Below are 8,884 nucleotides of genomic sequence, written 5' to 3'. Positions count from 1 at the left end.
TATGGCATACAGGTGAGATATAAGGGTACATTATCACTGAACAAGTGACTCATCTGCTGAGCATTCTACTGTCAAGAGCTGCTCGCAAAATACATGGGTATAAATATCCTTCAGACCTGAGATCACCATAGTAACTTGCAAGCAACTCACTGTACTTTGGTGTCGAACTACTTAGATTTTTAATGCAGTGACGGAAGGCTACTAGGTACAGTCAAGTACTTACGAAGTCTATATGTGGATCAAGATGGGATCGACCCCTCCAGATTATTGGAGCTGATGTATTGCTGTATTTTAATTTAGTAAAGCCTTGGCCAGGGTAATCTAGGTTGAAGCAATCTCGATTGACAGTTAACCTGAGACCATCCTAGAGCATCCAAGGTCAAAAGGATGAATTATATGGTAACCATGAGTATGGATTTTGAAATATTTTTTTGTGATAATTCGACCTATCTGGACGTCGAAAACCATTGCTAGATGGTATCTCGATTAGTGTAGGAATTAATTCCTATGTTGCTGGCTTAGTGTTTGAACCTATGGAGTCATGCACACAAGTTAGACAAAGTAGGAAGGAATTGATCTATGTTTATATGTTCAATCTGAAAATACTTGAATTGATTGAACATATGAAAGAACTTGATTGAGAATTGAGTTATGGGTCAAACAGGATTAAAGAGTTGACTATGTCTAGCTAATACTACATATGAGGTTCAGGTTCAATTCCGGAGATAAATAATTTCTATCTATGATCCATGGAACATATGAAAGATTGAATTTAAGTACTAATTAATTTTAGATTAGATTTGAATTAATTAGACTTAAATAAGTTCAAAATTCAAGTTAGACTTGATATAAAAGTTCTAAAGAGTTTAAGATTGATAGCCTTTCGAAATTATTTCAAATCGGCTTTGAATCGGATTCGTATCGAATCTATTTTGGATGAGATATAAGTATTCCTACTTGCACTAGAAATATCCACTCATGAAGCATGACCAAAAATTAGTTTGATGCTTATTTGGGGCATCCCAAGTGGGTGTGGGAGTGGGTGCAAAGTGAATGTCATAAGTGATGGCAATTATATCTCATGTAGGAGTTCTTCTTTTATGAGTATTGGACCAATTCAAATTAAATTTGAATAAAGAGTCCTTCTCTTATTAGATCATGAGAATCATCTATAAATAGAGAGGGTCTCTACCTATGGATGAGAGAAGAGAATAGAACAGCAAACAAATCAAATTGAGAGAAGAAAAAAAGAGAGAGAGATAGGTGTGTGAAGAGAGAGGTTCTTTATCTTCAACATCTCTCCCTTTGTTTCTGCCTCCTCTCCTTGGGTATGGATCCTTCTTGAGCATCCTATCTACTGGTGTGAGGTGTCACATCATCACATCTCATTCTTCGATTGATTGAGTTGCGAAGCCAATTGGATTGGAGTTCATCCTACTTTCCTACGGTGTCTGACGTGCATGCGAAGTGAAGGGTCTATATATCCAGACCTCTACAAAAGTTTATATTAGATAATTTGAGATTTGATCCTTGGTTCTACTGCAATTCAGGTAAGGATTTGATCCATAAATAAGTAGAATATTAGAAAAAAATTTTAGATGCAACTTGAGCGTTCTGGAGGAAAACTGTTCTCTTCTCTTCACTCATAGCTTTCTCTGTAGAATTTTCTCCCCTTCAGATTCTCTCACCTTCCCCTAGCTGACATTCTTATGTGTTGGAAGGATGGAAGAATATGAAAATAAGATAGCTAAAGGACCGAGGGGGCAGGATGAAGGCCTCTACAAGAGCTATGATGTGGAGAGAGATATGGAGGAGTAGATTTATTGGATGAATATCAAGGTGGAGGTATGGAGGCCTTTTCATGGGTGTTAGGAGGGAGGAGGTTTTCATGTTTTCTCGATGTAGGACTAAAAAGAGAGGGTAGGTGGCTAGGGTTTTATGATGAAGATATGAGGACTCCTAACTAATGGAGGGTTGAGATTAGATCAAAAGGGGTGTGAGATGGGGCATGTAAGAAAGAAAGATGTGAGGGTTTTTGTAGGATGGAAGTATTTGGGTGGTAAAGGTTTTTTTTGTGCATGAAACAAATAAGGGCATGGATGCGAGTAGGTGTTTAAGAAAGGAAGGAGTGGGCACAGATTTTATGGAGCGTGGAGATTTGGGGCGTGTTCATGAAGTGGCATTGGAATTCTTGATGGGGTGCTAAACTTTATGGCTTGAAGAAATGTTGATATGGCATGGAGTTTGGGTTTTGTTGGAAAAGAGAGGAGGCAGAAGAATTTGGAGCATGAAAGGAAGTTTGTTGAGATGTGTAAGAATTAAAAGAGGTGGGGTGCTCCAATTTAGTGTGGAGGAAGTGGGGCATGCATTAAAAATAAAAGGAGAGAGGATGTTGGTTATTTCATGATGTGGTGTCTTCATTCTTGGTCTTTGATCAAAAAGATCTTATTTCTCATCCCTTGATCTTGATGTAGCATCTCATCTCTCGGGTTTTCATGAGGTGTAGTCATAAATCTTGACCATTGAGTGGAGCATTGCCTCTAAATCATTGGATTATTGCCTTATTTGATTAGCTCTTCAAATTAATTGCTCTTAAAATTAGATGTATAGCCTAGAAGCCAATCTTGGCTGATGCATACTATAATTCTAGGATATATTTTTATACTTGATATATAGTTTTTATATTATCAATCATATTATATATGTCCATGATTTATCTTAAAAATTAACAAAGATGATTTTGTATATTCTCAAGATATTGAGAATTTGAGACATACATGATTAGTGGTTAATTTTTAAATGCTCTCGATTGGAGGATCTTCATAGAGGATAGTGATCGATTCAGTTAGATTGATGCACAGATCACCTCCCTTTTGGACAGATGAGTCTAAAGTCTACAGTGTAGAAAATTAGAATGAGAGTACAGATGGTTGTTAGAGAATAACTTGTACTGAGCATGACCAACATGAGAAACTACTTGGATGTCTGCTTACTCGTCAGTGATCTTCTCGATGCTGCAGTGGTATGAGTAGTCCTTTGACCTATAGTGCATTGGCTATTCATAGTGAGGCTGCTGGATTTAACTACACATTCACTTGATCTCTGGCCATTTGGATTCTTACTGTGTATTTGACTACAGTGGGTTCAGATTTGCTGTTCGAAGTAGAATGCATCTATATGAAATCTATCGATCTGGGTAGAAAAGTAGTCCTATGTGATTCACAAGACTGAGTTCAGAAAGTCTCTGACCAGAGTAAGTAAGAATATTGAAAAAAAAAATTCATGAGATTTACAATGAACTCGAGTCGAGCTAATCTGACATATGACTAATGATGGAGTTTGACAAGTTCTCCATGACCTCCATCTAGTTGAGACTCACGATAGAGGGATTGAATCATATCACGATAGAGGGACTGAATCATACGGTAACTGCACCTAGAGGTTTATTCTTCTATTCTACTAAGTTGCCACTACATACTGTTAGATATCACTAATGGATTGTGAAAACTTACTAGGATCATTTTTTGGATCAACGATTCTTTTTAGGATAAGTTGAAATTGTTCCAGCCCATCAAAAGAAGTTTCGATGATACTATGATGGGGATCACGGTATGTCTCACTACTAGATAGAATAGAACCTGAGGGGTCACACATAAAAGAAGCTTGATCTGATCAATGACTTGGATCATATTGAAATTATTTGTTAGGTTGATGGTTTAAATTTAGAAACTACTAATTTGTAAGTATTACAGATGTAGCAACTGCTAATTATTAGCAAACGGACTTAATTGCAAGTGTTGCAATTTAAGTGGGGCTGATTAAATTATGGATCAAATCCTAATTAATTTAAATCAGATTTAATTTAATTAAGTTTGACTTAATTTAAGACTAATTAGATTTAATTATCTAAGTTAGACTTAGATTTCAATCCTGATTGAATCAGATTTGACAGCCTTTCGAATCAGATTAGAATCGGACTAGAATTGGATTCGAATTGAATCCAATTTGAATCTAGATTGAACCAAAAAGCCAAGCCCACCCTTACTAGGCTTCTCTCTCTTCTTTCATTCTAAAAGAGAGAAGGGTGCATGAGAAATCACGTAGCCTTTTTTCTTTGCGTGAATGATGTCATGTGGAGATGCAAGATTGGATGTTTTCAAGATTATATGGGGCACTTCTTGATAAGTTTTAATCATAACTAATTCTTGGTTTCAATTTAAAATTAGTTATGGATAAATTCTTATCAGGTTGAGGCATGGGACATGTTTGTTTTGTGCAACAAAACAAAAGCAGGGAGTTTGGGCGTGTGCAAGATTTTTTCTACGAAAGTTTCTTAGCGCTCCTTATTCCACACCCTCTATTCCCTCCCTTCTTGATATCCAGCACTCCATCATCTGACTAGATTAGATCTGATCAAGTTGAGAAGTTGGAGTTAGTTAGGGAGTTATTTTGTGCGACAAAATAAAAGTGGGAGAGCTAGGGCGTGCGTAAGGTGGTTGTTACGTGACTTCTTGGTGCCCCTCTTCCTTTTTCTTGTTCCCAATGCCCTTGCTCCCTCCTCTAGATCAAATCTGAGAGGGTTTAAAGAGAGAAAATAGAAAGGTGAAGAAAAGGATTTCTTCATCTTGTTTGGTGATCTAAAAATTTGTGTGAAGGGTTCGTGCAATAATCCCTATTTCAATCTGTTCAAGAAAAAGGCCCAGATTCAAATCGAGGAATGAAGCCTGCATGGAAGCTAGCCCTTAGGAGGCTTCAAAATTCTATGCATGGCTTAGATGTGAACCCTAGACATCCACATATAGGATTCGAAAGTGATCAGGTATGGAGATCGGATCTCCTATTCATTTTTGTTTCTTGTTTCAGATTTTAGATTTTCAATGAGTTCGTATCAAGATCCAGTACGTGGTTTATAAATATGATCTAATGTATTTTTAAATTAAAAGATATTTTAATTTATTTTATTTTCACTACACATAATCTGATTTATGTTGAAAATTTTTAAAATCACATGTATGAAACCATCGCACTTTCTAACAGTGGTATCAAAGTCAGATTCTGATACGAACATGAATTGATTCAGATCTAAAATCTGATTTATAGAAATTATCTAAAAATTAGTTAATTTTTAGACATTGTTTTGACAAACTGTTGCCTAAAATAATGTAGAACATTAATAATAGTTAGATCTGAAAATTTTTGCATGTTGTAATATGATTACAAGTTTGTTTCGGATTTGAGATTGCTTCAGATCTGAAATAAATCATGATTGCTTTAGATCTGAAATTAGTTTCAGATCTGAAGATGTTAAGTAGGGTTTGATATAGATCTAATTTTGTTTGTAGAATAAAATTCAGGTTTGAAATTTATTTTCATGATCTGAATTTTATTTGTATATATGATATATGATTGTATGTTTAGATTTGAAATTAATTTCTATAACTTGAATTGTTTCATATATGTGATATATGAAGCATGCATAGATTTGAATTATTATTCGTATGTATGATATATGAAAGATACTTAGATCTATAATTTAGTCTTTACATATGTGATATCTTAGGTTAAAATATCTTAGTAGCCTAGTACTCAGATTGAGTTAATCACCATGACTATCTGATCATAAGACAAAGTAAAGATTAAAGTCCTTCTCTTACTCATACGATGGGTTCTCTCATGATGTGTAGGAGTACCGGTGTGATCACATCTCATGATAAGGAACAGTGAGCAGAAAATTGTATGAGATACATATTTTTGATCTGATTATGCAAGTATTTTTATTAGTTTTAGATCAGAAAATGATGTATGTGATATATAGTTTTGACAAATGATCTGAAACTTAATTTCTATAAAATCGTAGATCCAAAATCTTAAGAACTATTTGTTAGATGAGTGCCCTAGAAGCCAATTGTTGGATGACACATTTTATAATTCTAAGATTTAACTTTGTACTTATAACACTTTTATTATTTATAAAGGATATTTTTATTTTTAATCATGTTTATGTGTCTATGATTTATCCTAGAAAGTAACAAAGATGATTTTGTATATTCTCAAGGTGTTGAGAATTTGAGACATACATTAATTAGTGGTTAGTTTCTAAATACTTTCGATCAATGGATCATCACGTAGGATAGTGATCAATCCATTTAAAGATCGATATATGGATGAGTCTCGAGTCTTTAGTGTAGGGATACTAGGATGAGAGTGTAGGTGATTATTGGAGAATAACTTACACTGAGCATGACCAACATGAGAAACTATTTGGATGTCTACTCACTTATCAATGGTTGTCTCGATGTTGCAGTGATATGAGTGGTCCTTTGACCTATAGTATCATCGACTATTTGTAGTGAGGCTATTGAGTTTGACTGTACGTACCTTTAGTCCCTAGCCATTCGGATCCTTACTGTATATGTTGGCTACAGTAGGTTCAGGTTTGTTGTTAGGAGTAGGATGTACCTAAATAGAATCTATCGATCTTGGTAGAAAAAGAGAAGTCCTATGTAATTTATGAAACTGAGTTCAGAAACTCTTTATCAAAGTAAGTATGAATACTAGAAAAGAGTTTTCACGAAATTCACAAGTGAACTCGAACCGAACCAATCTGGTATATGACTGACGATGGAGTCTGACAAGTTTTTCATGACCTCTATCAAGTCGAAAATTACGATAGAAGGACTAAATCACACAATAACTGTACTTAAGGGTTCATACTTTCATTCTATTGGGTTGCCACTGCATACTGCTAGGTGTCACTAGTAGATTGTGAGACTCATCGAGCACCGTCTTGATGATCGATGATCCTCAAAGGATAGAGTTGAAATTGTTCCAACCCATAAAAAAAAGTTTTGATGATATTATGATGGAGATCATAATATATCTCACTACCAGATAGAATGGAACCTATGAGGTCACACATTAAGAGATTTAATCTTGAATTAACCAATTGAGCTTGTGAAGTTCTAATCGGATTAGGATTTAATAAAATCCTATTGAGTTTAGGAGAACCATACTAGCACATGGTTAAACCCAATTCTTCTCTTGACTTGAATTTCTTATTAGATAAGGATTGGATCAAGTCTATACTCTTGAACCTTAACTAGATCCATTTTAATTTGGATTTAGAGGGGTACCTATTTGAGGGCCCAAAAGGATTGGATCAAGCCAATTAGTTGGCAAACAAATCTCCTTATTTTCTTTCTACTTATTTTTTTTTTATGATGTCGAATAATTGAAAAAAGGGGAGAAGGTGCATGCCTCCCTTTTTGGAAAGTCCAAGGCGTGCACACCCCTTGGAGTGGGCATAAGGAGAGAGAGCGGCCTGCCCCCTTTTTTTGCCTTGGCATGGAAGGAGAGACAGGGGCTACACCCCCTCTCTTGTGTGCCAAAAAAACCCTAAAGGGGTGCCAAGAGTTGGCACCCCAACTACTTATCTATTTTGATGTGGGCGCCCCCTATATCTGCCTTATGGGATGTGGGGTGCCCTATCTACTTGCCAAAAGAAGTGAGGACCCTTTCAATTGGATCTGATTTAAGAAAAAAAAAATCAGATAAAAAGGTAAGAATCCTTATAAGATATGAACTAGCCTTTTTAGATAGATTGGAGATTGATTTGGAATAAAAAAAAGATCTATTTAAGAGATAGTCTCCTAAGGTTTAAGAATTAATTAATTTAAGAATTCAGATCTTCATCCTCTCTTCATCTCTACACCATCTTCCCTTCCTCCTCTCTTTCCAATGCCCAAGGATTTGGCATCCCATCTTCCCACATGCTCGAGTTGAAGGTGATCTCTTCTATAGCAAGGAATAGGGAGAAAGGTTGCAGTTCAAGCATTGAGATCACGGTCAAAGATCAAGAGTTGATCAAAGGTCTAAAAGGTTGAGATTCATCTTGGAGAAAATGGATCTATAATGAGAAGAAAGGTTCAAGATTAATCTCAGTAGATGCTTATAGAGGCTAAACATGTATGCGGCTCAGAAACCTTCAGATCTAGGATCATTGGCTGCGGTGTATATCAACCCGTGCAAGATATTGAGATCCGATCTCAATTTTTTTTATTTTATTTTTAGATTATATATATGTCTTAGATCTAGGGCTCAAGTAGATATAGATTAGATCTATTGCATGTAGGGTTAAAAGGTTTACCTAGATCCATTTTCGCTACTACTTCAAAAATATTTTGAAATTTATGCATACAATTGTATCCATTTTCTAACAATGGTATCAGAGCTACTGATTTTTTAAGATATGTATAATCTAATTTTCATATTAGATTTAAAAGTTTGAATGATTTAATATTGATCTTGTATTGGTATAAGGTTGTCTTGATATAGGGTTAATCTCCTATATTGAAAAGGTTGTCCTAACACAAGATTGATCGATTTTGAGATCTATTTTTAAAATTTTTAAATTAATATTTTAGATATAAAAATAAATATATATGATATATTTTTATTCATATTACATCTGAAATTAAAATAATTAAAAATTTACATCAGACTGGTATAAGATTGTCCTGATATAGGGTTCACCCCCTATTTTGAAAAGATTATCCTAGTTTGATGTGAACCAATTTTTGAAAAGTATTTTTAAAGTATTTTAATCATTATTTTAGATCTAATTTTACATGTATTTGATATGTGTAATTTTTATTTAGATCTAAAATGTGATATATATTTGTAGTTTAGATCTAAAACTTCATATATGTGATATATTACATTAGATTTCTATCTGAAATTATTTCGAGTTTAATTGTAGTTGGTCGCATCGATTCACATTTTGATATGAATTAATTGACTCAAGACCTAATTTGGCTCAGTGGTAAGGGCTCAGGTCAATAGGTTAACCTGATCAATTCTAATCGATCAATTTGGTGTCTAAGAT

The sequence above is a fragment of the Elaeis guineensis genome, chromosome 6 (genome assembly GCF_000442705.2).
Source record: "Elaeis guineensis isolate ETL-2024a chromosome 6, EG11, whole genome shotgun sequence".
NCBI classification, from domain to species: Eukaryota; Viridiplantae; Streptophyta; class Magnoliopsida; order Arecales; family Arecaceae; genus Elaeis; species Elaeis guineensis.
The sequence above is the reverse complement of the archived record's forward strand: the minus strand, read 5'-3'. Positions refer to the sequence as shown.